The 14,801-nt window shown below is 34.6% G+C and overlaps 1 protein-coding gene across 10 annotated transcripts in view; it reads left to right on the forward strand.

The window, feature by feature from the left end:
• Nucleotides 1–14,801, forward strand: part of MEF2C (myocyte enhancer factor 2C) — a 162,198-nt gene that overhangs the window by 53,319 nt on the left and 94,078 nt on the right. The window lies entirely within an intron of this gene.

Raw genomic sequence — 14,801 nt, forward strand, 5'->3', positions numbered from 1 at the left:
TGTTTTCAGTCTGAAATAGATTTTCCTAACATCATAATCTGGACAGTCCTGGATGTTGTTGGCTCAAGAGATTATAAATCATAAAATCTTTACTTACAGATAGAAGAAAAATACATATTATCTAGGTAATATTGCTCAATTTTTAGTTGATTGAGTCTTAGAAATAAAATATAAAAATTGAGTGTTAGAATTATGAAAAATGTAGTTTAACTGTGTAACTTGCATTGTCTGCCTAATTATTGATCTGTCTCACCTTTTGCATGGAATTCCAGTGATAGACTTGGATATTTTTAACCTTAAAAAATTGGTTTTAAGTAATATATTGGTTTTCCACTGAGAGTTTTAAAAATATTTTGGTGAGTTTATTTTATTTATATTTTTTAAACATTTTGTAAAAGAATTTAAGTGATACGTGCACACATACAATACTTTGTCATGAAATATGTTTATGTCTGGGTACATAAACACAGCAAGAGGACAGTTAAAGTTTTAGGGAAAAGCAAGTGACTACTGGAACAAGAGACACAAGTAGAAGTGCTCTGCATGTTGTGAATTTAAAACAAAACAAAAGCAAAGGAAAAGAGGTTTTACAAAGTCTTTCATCAAAAAAAAAAAAAAAAATCAGATAAGAAGCCCATTGAGATAGACACAGAATCACCATCTCATAGATTGGGATCTTTTGAAATAATAGTTTTTTTGTATCTCCCAGCAGTTGATTGATGCTGTCTGTCTCCATCATACTCTTTTCCTTCTACGGCAGGAGTGAGGAGAAGCACTAAGTTTCTCTGGGTGTGTGGTTGTGATGAGCATCATTCCCTGTGCCCTGTCCAGTCCAGACATTTCATTGCACGGTGATGCCCATCCATAACTTCAGGAATTCTGGAAGAGGAAAATTTGGTTTCCTTAAAAAGCATTACAATCCTAACCTAGATATACCATCTTTAAAAATGATTATTATTAATTTGATTCTCATAAATACAAGAAAAATTACCCAGGAAACTGACATCCTGGCAAACACCTGGATATACTAAGATGTGTTTTCAGCTTTATCTCACTACTTTTTCTTCCTGAGAATTTTTTCAACATATTTAATGAAAACTAAAGTTATGACAAAAAAGTCATCACAGTATTTCCCACTTCATTATTTACTGTAATTTCACAGCTGATTCTGTATTCATCAATTCTCAGAAAGGATATTTTTCACTGTATTTTTACTTTATTTTTTTCCATATGATTGACATCTGTAATTGTACTACATTTCTAATCTACTGACTTTTATTATGTAATAGTTATTGATCACTTGCTCTCATCCGAATATACCTAAATATTGCAGTCATGGATTACCCAAATATATGCTACTAGCAAGCATGGAAGCGAGTTGGCTTTCTTGATTTATTAGAATTTTTTCTCTTTCAATGAACTTTAAAAAATAGTATTCATTAATTAGTTTAGTTTTTAATCAAACCCCATGATTGGCCAAAGAGTCATAATATTTCAGTGTCCAAATATAGGCAGGAATTGAAGGTCTGAAGAATTAAATAAGAGAAAAGGTCAATATTAATGTAGCATGTTTCAAAGGACCTGTATATATCACAAGAAGTCCTTAGAAATTTTAGCATATAGGGTAAAGAATTACACAAGTGGACAAAGAATATTTCATCTTGGATTACAAACATTCAAAAGGAGATGATTATTTGATTGACTAAAGAAGGACTTGCATAAGAAATGGAAATAAAAGAATTGAGAGAAAAGGGGAAAAATGATAGTAGTAGGAAAATCAAAGTTCTAAGAAATAGTGAAGACTTGAATTTCAATAAAGAGAATCAAAATTGAAGTGATCTTTATACATGTATTTAGTCAAACTCAAAATACCATCAACCAAGAATTAACATGTAAACTATTTTTAATGGGGAGGGGTAAGTAAATATAGTGAATACCGGGAATGTGTACATGCCAGGAGGGCATATTTTTGTCTGTTCACCTCTAATATATCTCACTTGGAATAGTCCCTGGAACATAGTACTCAAACATTTTTTTCTTGAATTAAAGAATGAATGAAATATATTTTTGCTTTATTTTTCACCTTTATTAAAGCAGTGAAATGAACTGATGCATGTGGCTGCATAATATGAAATGTAACATACCTATGTAAACTGTGGAATCAAGTAATACTAAGAAACAGATTTCATGTAACTCCTCCTGGGCAGGTCTGATTCAAGACCAAGGTCATTTAATAGTAGGAACTATTATAACAATGCTAACAAATCCACAAGCTACTATCCTCAAAAATTTTTGAGTAAAGACTAGGTTATTATAGTGATAACCTCTTTTAAATGAAATGAGGGGTGATCCTGGGAACCACAGTCAGTAACTTTCTTCTTTGCAGACTTATAAATAAATAAATATATATTTATATATATGGAAAAATCACAATGAAATATATACGTTGTCCATTCTATAAAGCTCAAGGTGTATGAACCAGCATCCTGTAAGAACTGATAAAGTATGCAGGAGAAGGAGGAGGGGTAGGTACAATCTCACCTTCTGAAGGCTCTTGATTGCATTCAGTATGACATCCTCATCCATAAATCGGGAGAATGTGTTCTAAACTGTACAGATTTTAGTGGTAGCTAAGGAAATAGTGATATAAATAATTTAGTCATTTAGTTTTAAAATGCCAATAAGTCCTGTGTAAAGAAAGTATTTGAGGTCTGGCCCTTGAAAGATAGGATTGGAACTCAGCATGACCTTGGTAAACTGGTGAAGTGGTCAGAAATCGTGAAGCCAAGGAGGAGAAAAAAACAAACTCAAATACAGAATGTGAAAGGGTTGACTAGAAACAAATATGGCAAGGAAAAAGATACAAAATTAAAATAAAAAGGTAAATACTCAAGTTAATGCAGTGTGTATAATTATAAACATGTTTGATAACTATACAAAAAAGTCTTTTTTATTACTGTATTTTTGGACTCCAGAGCTAGGACAAGTACATGATTTGAAATGAAATATTGCAAAGATAGGAGAAAAATAGAAACTCAAGTAAGGAAAGAAGTAAAAGAGTAGTTATTATTCAGTAGTCTTCAAGTATATGAAATGAGGACATGTTCACCAAATGTCACTGTACAGAGGACAGAGCAAGAGGAGTGAACGTAAAGTATTCTGTGAGGGATTAGCTATAAGTAAGAATTTCCTGAGTGAGAGTTGTGAAATATCAAAATAGGTTACTGAGGAAGGTTATGTTGCTCCTTTTCCGGAAGGCCTTAAAAATAGGAGAGGTGGAATCTTTGTGAAATAATTTGGGTATGGTATTATGTGAAGGAGGGGAAAATGATATGACCTTGCATAGCTGTGCCAATGTTAATATCCGGCATTTCTACTCTTACCTTGACTGAATGGAAATGTAGATACACATTTCTATCCAAAAGAAACATTTTTTTTTCTCTTTTCTGACATGGCAAAATTTGTCTTTCTTATAAAGATCCATTTTTTTTTTTTTTTTTTTTTTTTTTTTTTTTTTTTTTTTTGTGGTGCTGGGGATCGAAACCAGGGCTTTGTGCTTGCAAGGCAAGCACTCTACCAGCTGAGCTATCTCCCTAGCCCAAGATCCATTTTAAAATAAGTGAAATGTCCAAGCCCATCCTGAAATTCCCCATAGCAAATTTTGGAAAACACGTATTAATCATTCATATTAACGATCTTTTTCAAAATAATTTTGAAATCTATAAATATATATATATATATTAGAATATATATATATTAGAATTATATATTAAAATATATATATATTAGAATCCTCAGGGATCTGCAAATAATGACCTGCTCTGTCAGTTAGTTACTTGATGGAAATATTACTTTTTTGGCATCTGAGAGTAATCAATGTATACTCCCTCCCTCCTCAAAACACTAGATTCGGGGACCCACCAAAGGGTGTGAGTGACACTGGCGTAAAAATCATTAGAGGTTTCTTCCCTTTGGAAGGCAGTATTTGCTAACCTGTCCTTTCTTACTGAATTAGAAATCTGAGTGATTTCCAGTTTGCTGAAAGCCCTGTGAGGGTGCATGGGATACAGAAGCAGCCATGTTGAGTGTTCCCTTCAGTCACACATCCAGCATCTCACATTGAATTCAGTCTTGAATCTAGCATGCCATTGTCACATTGTTTTTAAATGGTCCTGACCCATTATTCTCTTTGATTAGTGCAATAACATGTAAATACATAAATGAACATGTACGTTCTTATGTCTACCATAATGTCATTTTCTGCCAATGGAAGTATGAAAAAAGTCTGACACATACAAAAATGTACAAACTATTACTTCCTCACTCTTTGTGGACTCTGATAAAGGAATTCTGCACAATATACTGTGAAAACAAAAAACAAACAGTGAGATGAACTCGTATAAGAAGATATCAGGGTGTAGTTTTTCAACAACTGTAAATATATTTCTAATTGTGTCAACCATTTTTAAATGATTTATTAGTATATTTTATTAAGTAGGTAAAAAGCTTATAGCCATAAAATTACTTCTAAAATAATGTATTTAAAAAGAGTTTGAGTTGTAGCTATTCAGAGCTCTCAAACACAAAGTATTCTGAAGAAGTGGGTAAATGCATGATGTTCCCTACTGCAAATACAAGAAGTATACCATAATTTGAGGAGAAGGAAGAGAAATACATAAAGAAAGGTGAGAACAAGAGGAGGAGCAATGAGGCTAGAAGGAGCAGACCAGAGCGATGCGAATGTTGATTGGGTCTGGATTAGAAATTGACTCAAGGTTCTTTGAAGGAAAGCAAGATGACTGCTTGATGCCTTGGAGATGAGATGTCTGTAATAGTCTGTGGAATCTCTTCATCATGAACAAAATTGCCTCATTATCAGGAGGACATCTATTTTGAGGATTTTTTTTTTCCCAAAAGTGATGAATGCATGCTGATTTAGGCACCTTTACCTGCTTGTCCTTATGATCAGCCACATCGATTTGTACAAATTGGAAGCAAACAGAACTGCTGCTGATCAGCCAGTAGATTCTAATACCTAAAGACAGATATCTAACTCTGGTTTGATTCTACACTCCTGCTAGCACAGTGAAGTAAGCTTATCTTTACCATAATAATAAGAGAACATTAGATGAGTCTAAGAACACCCGTCTGTCTCTCTCTCTCGTTCTCTCTCTCTCTCTCTCTCTCTCTCTCTCTCTCTCTCTCTCTCTAACATACTTTTGGAATAGACATTTAATTTTTAAGTACTTTTGAATATTAACCTTGCAGCATGGAAAAGTAGCCAAGTATGTAGTGTTAAGTACTAAGTCTGGGACTGGATTTATATGGGTTGAAATTGTAGCCCTAACACTCACTGTGTGAATTTGTGCAAGTTACTTAACCTCTCTGTCCTCCAGTTTTCTTTTTGTAAAATGCAAATTATACTAGTACCATCCTCATTGACTGTTGTGAGGATTACAGTTAATATATGTAAAGCTTTAGTACCTTATTATTAAGTATTTTTTAATTCCTGTATTCTATTGGTTTATTCAACTTCTAAACGTGATTAGTGATCCTAAGTACATAATGTAACCTTGGTCTTACCTGCTTATGTTGCTTGAGCCTGAAGCAAACCAACCTTTTAATGAAAAAAAAGTGGGAAAATTATGTTTATCCAGACATTAAATATCACTGTGAGCTTACTGTTTTTCTGGTTGTTACCCTTTTGAAAAACATTCTGACCCACTTTTTTATACCTTTCTTGAAATTTGCATTTAGGAATTTGAAAGGCGTCTTAAAATTTGAACCTAGTTCCCCTTATATGTCTGCAGAAAATGAGACCCCACAGTCTTTGACTGGCCAAAAGGCATACAGCCAGTGGTGGGTAGCAGAACCCAACCAAGAGTCTGACTCCAAATAGAACTTTCTTGCCACTGTGCTCTGGGTTTTGTGCTTAGTGGTTAGGCTTCCAGAAAAAAACTGTACTCTTTAATTGTTTAGTAGTTTATTTTAAAACGTATTTTTAAATAGATTTTATTTATATTTATATTTTACGTGAAATGTTCTTTGCACCTGATCTCATAGGTGTGCTTCTTTGTAAAACTGAAAGAATGATTTTTCATTGTTTACCATTTCTTCAACGTGATACATATTATTATGTTGCCCGTGTGCAGGGTGCTAAATCCCTGGGGCATTCGGCTCAAATATGGCCCATTTAGTAACTTCTGATGGTAGCATGGTCTTTTTCACAGGGGAAGCACTGTAAGTCTTTCCAGTTAGTATTATCTGCCAAGGATGACTTGGGCTATCCTTGAAAACAGCCGGGGACACAATGTGTAGACATGCCAAGATAAGGAGCCTCCTGCCAGGCCTGTGGCCTCCAAACATCTCAGCTCAGCCCTGGCCCAGGCGCCGTCCCTCGCAGCGTGCTCACCCAGGCCCTGCCTACATCGAATGGGAGGAAGCATTTGGCTTGTCTGAGAACACCTCTATTCCTAGCTCTTTGACAGTTTCACTTGCCATATCCCCTCCGTTCTAAACATGTGGAAAAGGAGATAAAGAAAGGTGATGAAATGAAAAAATGGAGTGGGGAATGCTCCAAGTAAAGGGAAGAAACTTGCTTTTATGTGCCTGGTTTGTATGCAGTCATGACTGGGTTTGGAGGTAAAGTACATATACCCCGAAGGTCATCTCCCTAGATCGGGGACCGGGAGATGAGAATGCCATGTGAAATACCAGTTAGCTTCAAAAATAAAGTCAAACATGCTGCAGTTTTTGGTTATAAATATCTTTAGAGTAGCTCATTTAGGAAAGAAAAAAATAACATTTTATTTTTTAAAAGCTTTTCAAATTTACGATACTTTTTCAGGGCATTAGACCACTTAAAAATAAAAGTAGATTAGTGTTAATTTAGGCTTCACAGAAAATTGTATAATTTGCCTTATTTTAAAATTGATAAAATTATGTTCATACAATGGAAAAAATATGGTTTGGGATAAAGATTCAAATTTATACTATCCGCCCCCTCCAAAAAGCAGCAGAGGAAAGAAAGTTAAAAATGTATGCCCCTTAAATCTTAAGTAAAGCTTCGTTGAAAGGGAAATGTTGACCCCCTCCTCCTTCAGTTGCTGCAGTTCTTCATTGGACATTTCTGTTTCACAATTTTTAAAATTAAAGTGTGAGTAATTGTCCTTCATTCTAACTTCCTACTTATTAAAATTCATAATCCTTAAATTTGTACTTTTTTCCTCTTAAAAATGCTTTGATTTAAAAAATACTAGATAATTCAATTTGTCTATTCATTTCAAGTTGGAAATTAATGTATTTGGCTTGAGGCTACGTAGCTTTCTCTCATTAGTTGGGGCTGTCCAAAGATATGTGAATATTTCTGATACAGTGAGACACTGGGATTTTCAAATATTGCTGAGATCTTAATCAAAACTCTGCTGATTGCTTGGGAGTTGGGTCCTTTGAGAGAGAAAACAAATCAACCTACCCTATGACTGTTACTTTAGTAATGTTGTAAGATCGCTTATTTATTATATAAAAAAGTGATTTTTATGTAATTCTGTATTTCATAATTGTAGAAATCTTGCATTATACTTGGCAGATTGTTCATGGTGCTGTGCATACTTAGCATTGGATTTATATTCCCAAGAACTATTTTAACCAGTGGGCATTTCTTCCTTGAAATACCCAATTTCTGAATCTCTGGATTCAGTTGATGTCAGTTTAGAAAGTTTTCATGTTATACTGTATCACAGTATTTCAAAGTATTTATAATTTTAATAGTATCTTAGTTTAACATATATTTTAACATATATTATCTCACTGAGAGAAGCAAACAAGTTTAAACAGTGAATTTATGAAACTGAGTTGCATTCAGTGAGTTTTACAAAGTATGATTCTGCTTTTTTAGTCTCATAACCTCATAACAAAATGTACATGTCATTATTCCCATTCTATCGATGAGGAAACTGAGGATTAGGAAACTATGACTCGGCCAAATTCATACCACCAGTGGCCAGCAGAGTTGGAATAGTCATCATTAAACAGTGCCTTCATCTGTCATGGTTTAGGTCTTCCCTCAGCTGTCATCTTCTTAATCAGCTCTGAAAGGCTGTCGAGTAAATGCCCCCCTACCCTTCCCTGCTCAGTCAACCCTTGCCCACTGTCCTGTTGAATTTGCCCTATACTACTTCTTTATCTAAAATCATCAAATTGGTGGGATCATATATTGTCCCTTTCTCCCTTTAGAGTACAGACCTCATGGAGTTCTCTTTTTGTTCACACTGGTGTCCCTGCACCATTCATCATGCTTTGACACCTTTACATCTCTGTTACTACTGGTTGAACATTTTCATTGACATCTGTGATGTTAAGCATCATGATTTCGGCTCCTGATATCCCCTGACAACAATTGAAGTAAGGGTTTGATTGTCCATGTAGTCCAAGGTAAAGTTCAGTTTAAAATCTACAATAAGAACACATTGAATATGTTACAATAGTCCTGCTGCCCCAAAGCTGTGGCAGATACCATGGACCACATCCTGACACAGGCTTTGTACTGACTGCATGCACCTTCATCTCATTTCTAGCATTAACTGCCACCCTTCCCAACCATTACCCCAACGAAAGTTCTGAAGTGTTAGAGCTATGTGTTATGCAGAACTCTAGTGTGTTTTATAGTGAGTGGGGCAGATGTGGAAAGTCAACTTGTCCAGGAGTTTTGCACAGATAAAGGAAGGATATAGTTTTGAGAGGAATGCTATAACTACAAAGTGCATCCTGAAGGCCATTTAGCACACAATGAAGGTCTGTGTTTTAAAATAGCACTATAACAAAGTAACTACAGAGTTTTGGCAAGGGCTTCAGCTATTTATAGGACTAAGTAAGGCATGGTAAATAGTGACACAGTACCCAGTTCTGCCTTGCCATAACCCCAAACTTATAAGAAGTACTGTAATTATATTTTTCTACTTTAAAAAAAAATCATAGTAGCCATTATCAGTTTAACCATACGGAAGCTCGGGCTGAGATTTCTTTTTTAAATGCATAGTTTTGATTTTCAACAGCTGCACTGGGTCTTTAATCATATATTATCTTTATGAAGCCTTTTTCTAACATATGTTAATTGGCTGTTTTCTGTGACAAATTACGAGCTCTTACTTTGATGAGGTTCAATTGCAATCATGTTGGAGTCGAGTACGTAGAGTTTCCACCCCTGCTGGCTCCTCAAACCACTACAAACATCCGCACGTCACTACAGTGCTGAGTAATGGCAGGATTTGGGCTGGCTGATTTTGCTACAGATTTTTTTTTTTCCCACAGGATATTTTCAGCTTCTTTGTACTAAATCTGTTGCAGGGTTTGCCCTTTTTAGCAGAAGCATGCTCTAAAATTAACATCAAATCTTATTGGCGATTACTATAATACAGTGGGAAATATTTCATAATACCACACCCCAGTGTCTGTTTTGCTTTACTGAAATTTCAGTACATTTATTACACACTTTTCAAAAGTCAGTCTGTTGTGAGTTTGGTATTTTCTAGATCATTCACATTTTGTAACAAATATTTAAATTTTCTTCTTTTGAGGGGAAAATATATTGCATACATGATCCAGGTATATATTCAGCTATCATAAAGAAAATACACATAGCTATTTTTCCTAGGTATTGGCAAATATAGCAGAATTTTAAAAATTAGATTGTATAATATTTCCTTGCTGTCTTTTCAGTTATGTCTGTTAGTTAAATAATAAAAACAATTGCATGTTTCATCAAGGTTAATGTTCTATGAAATGTACAGCATCCATTCCAGTTCTCAATCCTAATGTCAACTTTTAATGTATGATTAGGATCAATAGAAATGTTCTAATCCATCTGCTCTGAGAACTGTGACAGATAGCTTGCATCAAATACCAACAGATGATTGGTGATAACTTTAATTATAGTAGATATAAATATGAATGCATTTGTTTATGTTTGGTAGAACCTAGTCCAGGTAATTGATTAAGGCCTTCAGAACCTGCTTCAAACATCAGTTGTATTGGATTGAGTTAACTGTTTTGGCCTTGACATTTAGGGCACAGGGCTCTGCGTCAACTGCAGTTCTCCAAAAGCAAAGCTGGTGGTCAGATTTTCATACAGGTATTCAAGTTTAGAATAAGATGAGCCAGATGTGAATAGGCGCTATTCCTCCTTGGGAGGCTGTTTTTAATCAGTCTTTTCCCTGGAGTAATACACAATCAATGAGCTCTAAATCCTGAGGCTACCTGCACTGGTACAAAAGCCTGGGAACATCATTATAGAACTGACAACTGAGCATTTGTGAAAAAATTAGAGCAGAAATTAAGGGTAGGAAAGGTTAACTTCAGAAATCTTTCTGTGGTATTGCTTTTTTAGAAGGAGGTAAAAGAGATCATTTCAGATGTTTAGAAAAAGGATTATTAAACCCAACTTCTTTACTAATGAAGTTATTATTGATTCATATTAGCCAGAACTACTTAAACATGTGTATTATTTTGAGAATGTATGTGGGGTCTGTTTCAGCATGAAGAAATGGGTCTAAAGCTTCTTTGTCATTAGCGCCAATGCAGCCAGAGAGAATGGCTTCAGGAACCTGAGCAAAAACTTCAGTGTGACTGCAAGTCCATGGATGAATGGTGCCTTGAACAATGTGCACAAGGAAATTTAGTCCCACTTGATAAGACACATGCTTAATTGGCTTTAAGAAAATAAACCAAGGTAAAGAACGATGTGTAAATGAAACAGAGAACTTGACACTTGACTGTATGGAAGCCCGTGAGCCATGTGGCTTAATTGGGGCCAGTTGGGATCATTTAATGATTGCTGTCAGAAGATCAGATTTAATTCTCCTTATAAGAGGACCACAGAGGGATAGAGTTAAACAAATTGTCATCAGAGGTTTCAGATGAACAAAACCTTAATTAGGTTGATTAGGATGCTGTAAAAGAAATGAAGTGAAATATAAAAATTGAATCACTGAGTTCCATATTGAGGTATATAATAGTAATATTGTCTATATGTCGTATTATTAAGGCATTTTGAATATCACATCTGTTATCATGTAAGGACTTCATATAAACTTCTAAATGTCTAAAGTTTACAGAAGAAAAATAAATGACATTCAATTTAAATAGCAAATGATTATCAAGCATTTTCTTTTTAATATACAACAAAAATACTGGCAGAAGGACAATCTTCTTCCCATTTGTTTATCTTTACATATTAAATAATTAGGAAAAGTAACAGTAGAAGCAAATTATTTTTTGAAGATACAACGTGTGAATATAGAGTAAGAGACTTCACTTAAAATGTCTCTTTAACCATTTATCAGTCTTAAAATATGACTATTTAACTGGTGATTATACTCAGACGTCTTAGAATGTATTCCTGTTGTTTTTTATGTATACATTTGGAGCAACTTAAACCATATTTTTTCACATGCAGTACACACACCACACATACAGACACACAAATGCATCAAGGCTGAAAAAAACGTGTACAATACATACAGACTTCTGAAGAGAAAATATTCGTAGAACATTTCCATTTTAATCATGAAATTTGGTATAGTAAAGATTGAAAAAATAATGAACATATTATTTTTCCTAACAGGATCATGAGATGCCTAGGAATTCCGATTTTTGTCATAATAAGATGAAAATGTATAATAGCAACGTGTCCCACTTCAAGCCTAGCTCGCTTCAGAGACTGACAATTTTGTTTCACTGCTGGTGGTGGTGTATGTGCTTAACTTGCTTTGTTCAGGAACAGCAACAAAAAAAAAAATCCAGCTGCATGTGCTTATTGAGAGGTTACAGCTGGGGAGCAGAACGGAATCTGCGATGCTAAATAGTAGCTCTTGCTTTGTGCTTAAGACAGTGTGGCTTTACCTTTGTGGTAAGCCTTGCCACATCACTAAGTGGCCTCTGAAAACATGGTGGCTGCACTGTTATGAAAACTTAGGAAAACAAAGACTTGATGGAACCCTAGATTAATTACTGGATCTGATGTGGAAATACTAAAAACCGTGGTGTGGTTGAAGAGCACGAGGCTTTTGACATATTTAGACCATTTGGAGTTTATTTTGGCATGGGGAATGCAGAATGCTGTTTTAGCTGCAGTGTGAAAAAAAAATGTCCAGGACAGAATATACCATGCATAACTGTGACAGGGAAGCTGTGTTTCCCTCATGTTTATTAAATTGTTTAATGCACTGCCGTAGTCTAAAGGTATGTGTCTCTTAAATTCTAGAACTGTGTAAATAAAATGATTTATGTAAGTGATAATGGCAGGTTAGGCATACTTATTAAATTAATTGCAGGGGTTTTCAAAACGAGTTCCTTTTTAGCCTTATTATATTTCTGACATACATTTCATCTCCTTTTGTCCTTGGGGAAAGATATTAAAGTAGGACTAAAAGCATTAACTTAGAGTTTCCAGCAGCCCTGGTCATTGGGAAAATTGATATATTTCCCTAGTTATTTCTACTTTTGCAGCCTGAAGCTCTTCATGGCTGATACTTAAGAGAAACTTCTTAATTTTTATAATGTTATAAATTTTTCTTCATATAGTGATTATTGTTACAAGATAAATGAAGCATCGTCTGTTAGAAGCTGTTCCTCATTAACTTTGTAAAGTGAGGTCTTTGTGGTATATAGTAAGGACTATGCTGTTCACTTGATGGCCTTCCTCCATGGTATGACTTTCAGTTTATGCCCTGAAAACTGAAGCAACCTCACAAATAGTAGCCATGCACCCAGCAATTCATGATCATCCTGCAAATGAAAAACTGTTTCCCTGATTTCTGTTAGGACAAGTAAACAACAGTTCTGAGGGATTTAGTCACCAGTTCCTAGTTACCCAGTGTCTTAAATGCCATGCTAGAATTCAAGCCCTGAGATTACTGACTCCAAAATCTAGTCAGCTTTCCCTGCTCAGTATAAATCATTCTTATCCAAACTATGAGATGCTATACAACTTTGATAAAAGTGTTTAAGTGAGTTTATCAATCTATTTCTGTAGAAGCAAAAATAGAAAAATGTTCTTAGGTATAGGCATTTAAAATAGCAGCTAAGGGAAATACCTCAGCTAAGGGAAACAAATTTTAATAAATTAATTCAGTTAGTCAAATAGTAGCTATTAGCTTCTACCGTATGCCTGGCTAGGGGATAGATAATGGGAAAACAGATTTATTGGGCAAACCGTTTTTACTATGGTGACTTCTACGAAGGAGAGGGACTTGATGCCGTGTGACCTTGTGACAGGGTAATTTGATTTGATCAAGTCATGGAGTGCTTCCTTAGGCGGGAAAACCGGAGCCAGTACAGAAGAGAGGAGAAGTTAAGGAGACACAGAAGGGAAGGAGGAACATTCCAGGCAGAAGGAATTGCATATGCAAATGCCCTGTGGTAGAAAGAAGCATGACAGAGATTGAGAAAAACTTATCAATCCTATCTGTTTTATACACGTGCAGTATCATGTTACTAGGATTTAAAGATGATTCAAAATTCATTACATTGATATGAAATTCAAATAAATTCAGAAAATAACTTAGTGTTTGGCATGGTGTTCTTTATCCAGTGGGGAAAAATGGCTGTTCTTTTGTTACCCTCAGAAGGATGAGTCTTGCCTATATGACTTTAAAATGAACTGTTGGCCCTCTTAGCTAGGATAACATAGCATTTTATAAAATACATGGTGAGCTTAGAAATAGTGACTTTCAGGACCAATGAAACATTGTCAACTCATCACATAATCAAGCACCAATAATAGTAATAATTTGATTATATCATTTGAAGTTCAGAATAGCTCTTAAAGGAAACAAGGTAAAAGTTCTCCTTGTTCTTTTTAACCAAAGTATAATTGCACACCTCATATGTCTTTCAAGTAAATCATAAAGTAGAAAGTTAAATGTATCTAAATGTAACATAATGAACTAAGTTTTCCATCTAAAATGATAATGAATCATTTAATTGTTGAATCATTAATACCAGGCCTACAGCAAATGGGCTTATGATCATTTTTGCCCTTTACAAGGTATCTGGCTTGTATTTATTTTACAGTGGTATTTCTTCTTGGTATGATATAGTGTGCTTAATTTTCAGCCTTGAATTTATATGAGACATTCTATGAGGTTCCTAATGTTAGTGAAAATATAAGTCAATGAAAAAGTTATTTGCCAATATGAATAAAAGAACACCAGAATGCTTTCTTTGCAAATTGACATCACATATTCTAATGTTTTATCCTTATGCACAGGCTGTTTTTATTTAAGTGACTGCATTGTACTTATTGTAGCAAAATACATGCTTTGCAAAGATACTTTTAGCAGAAGAGAATTAATTTCTTCCCACATCTTTTAATGTGGCATGGCAGTCTCACTTGAAGATCAAAACACATAACTGAAGGTTATGTTTAATTTCTAAATCAAAGTGTTGTGGGAAGATGATTGAAATCTGATGATGACTCAGATCCACTTGATATGTGGCTTTCTTCCTACAGAAACTTTATGGTAGGCTGCCGTTTCCACGTTAGGAAGAAACTACTAGTGATGAGATTAAAATAAAGTCTCACTGTAAACTGAAAGTTTATGTTAGTTACCTAATTTGGTTCCTACTTTGAGTTTTTTAAAGAACCTTGAAACCCTCAATAACATAATAATCCTTTTCTCTCCAGTATATCTTTTTTTTTTTTAATTCCGAGCATAAAAGTTAATCAATATATTTCACCAACAAGCTTTTTTTTTTTTTTTTTTTTTTTGGCCAGTTTTTGTGATTCACTTCTTTACAAACAA

Source organism: Sciurus vulgaris (genome assembly GCF_902686455.1).
Source record: "Sciurus vulgaris genome assembly, chromosome: 6".
Classification (NCBI taxonomy): domain Eukaryota; kingdom Metazoa; phylum Chordata; class Mammalia; order Rodentia; family Sciuridae; genus Sciurus; species Sciurus vulgaris.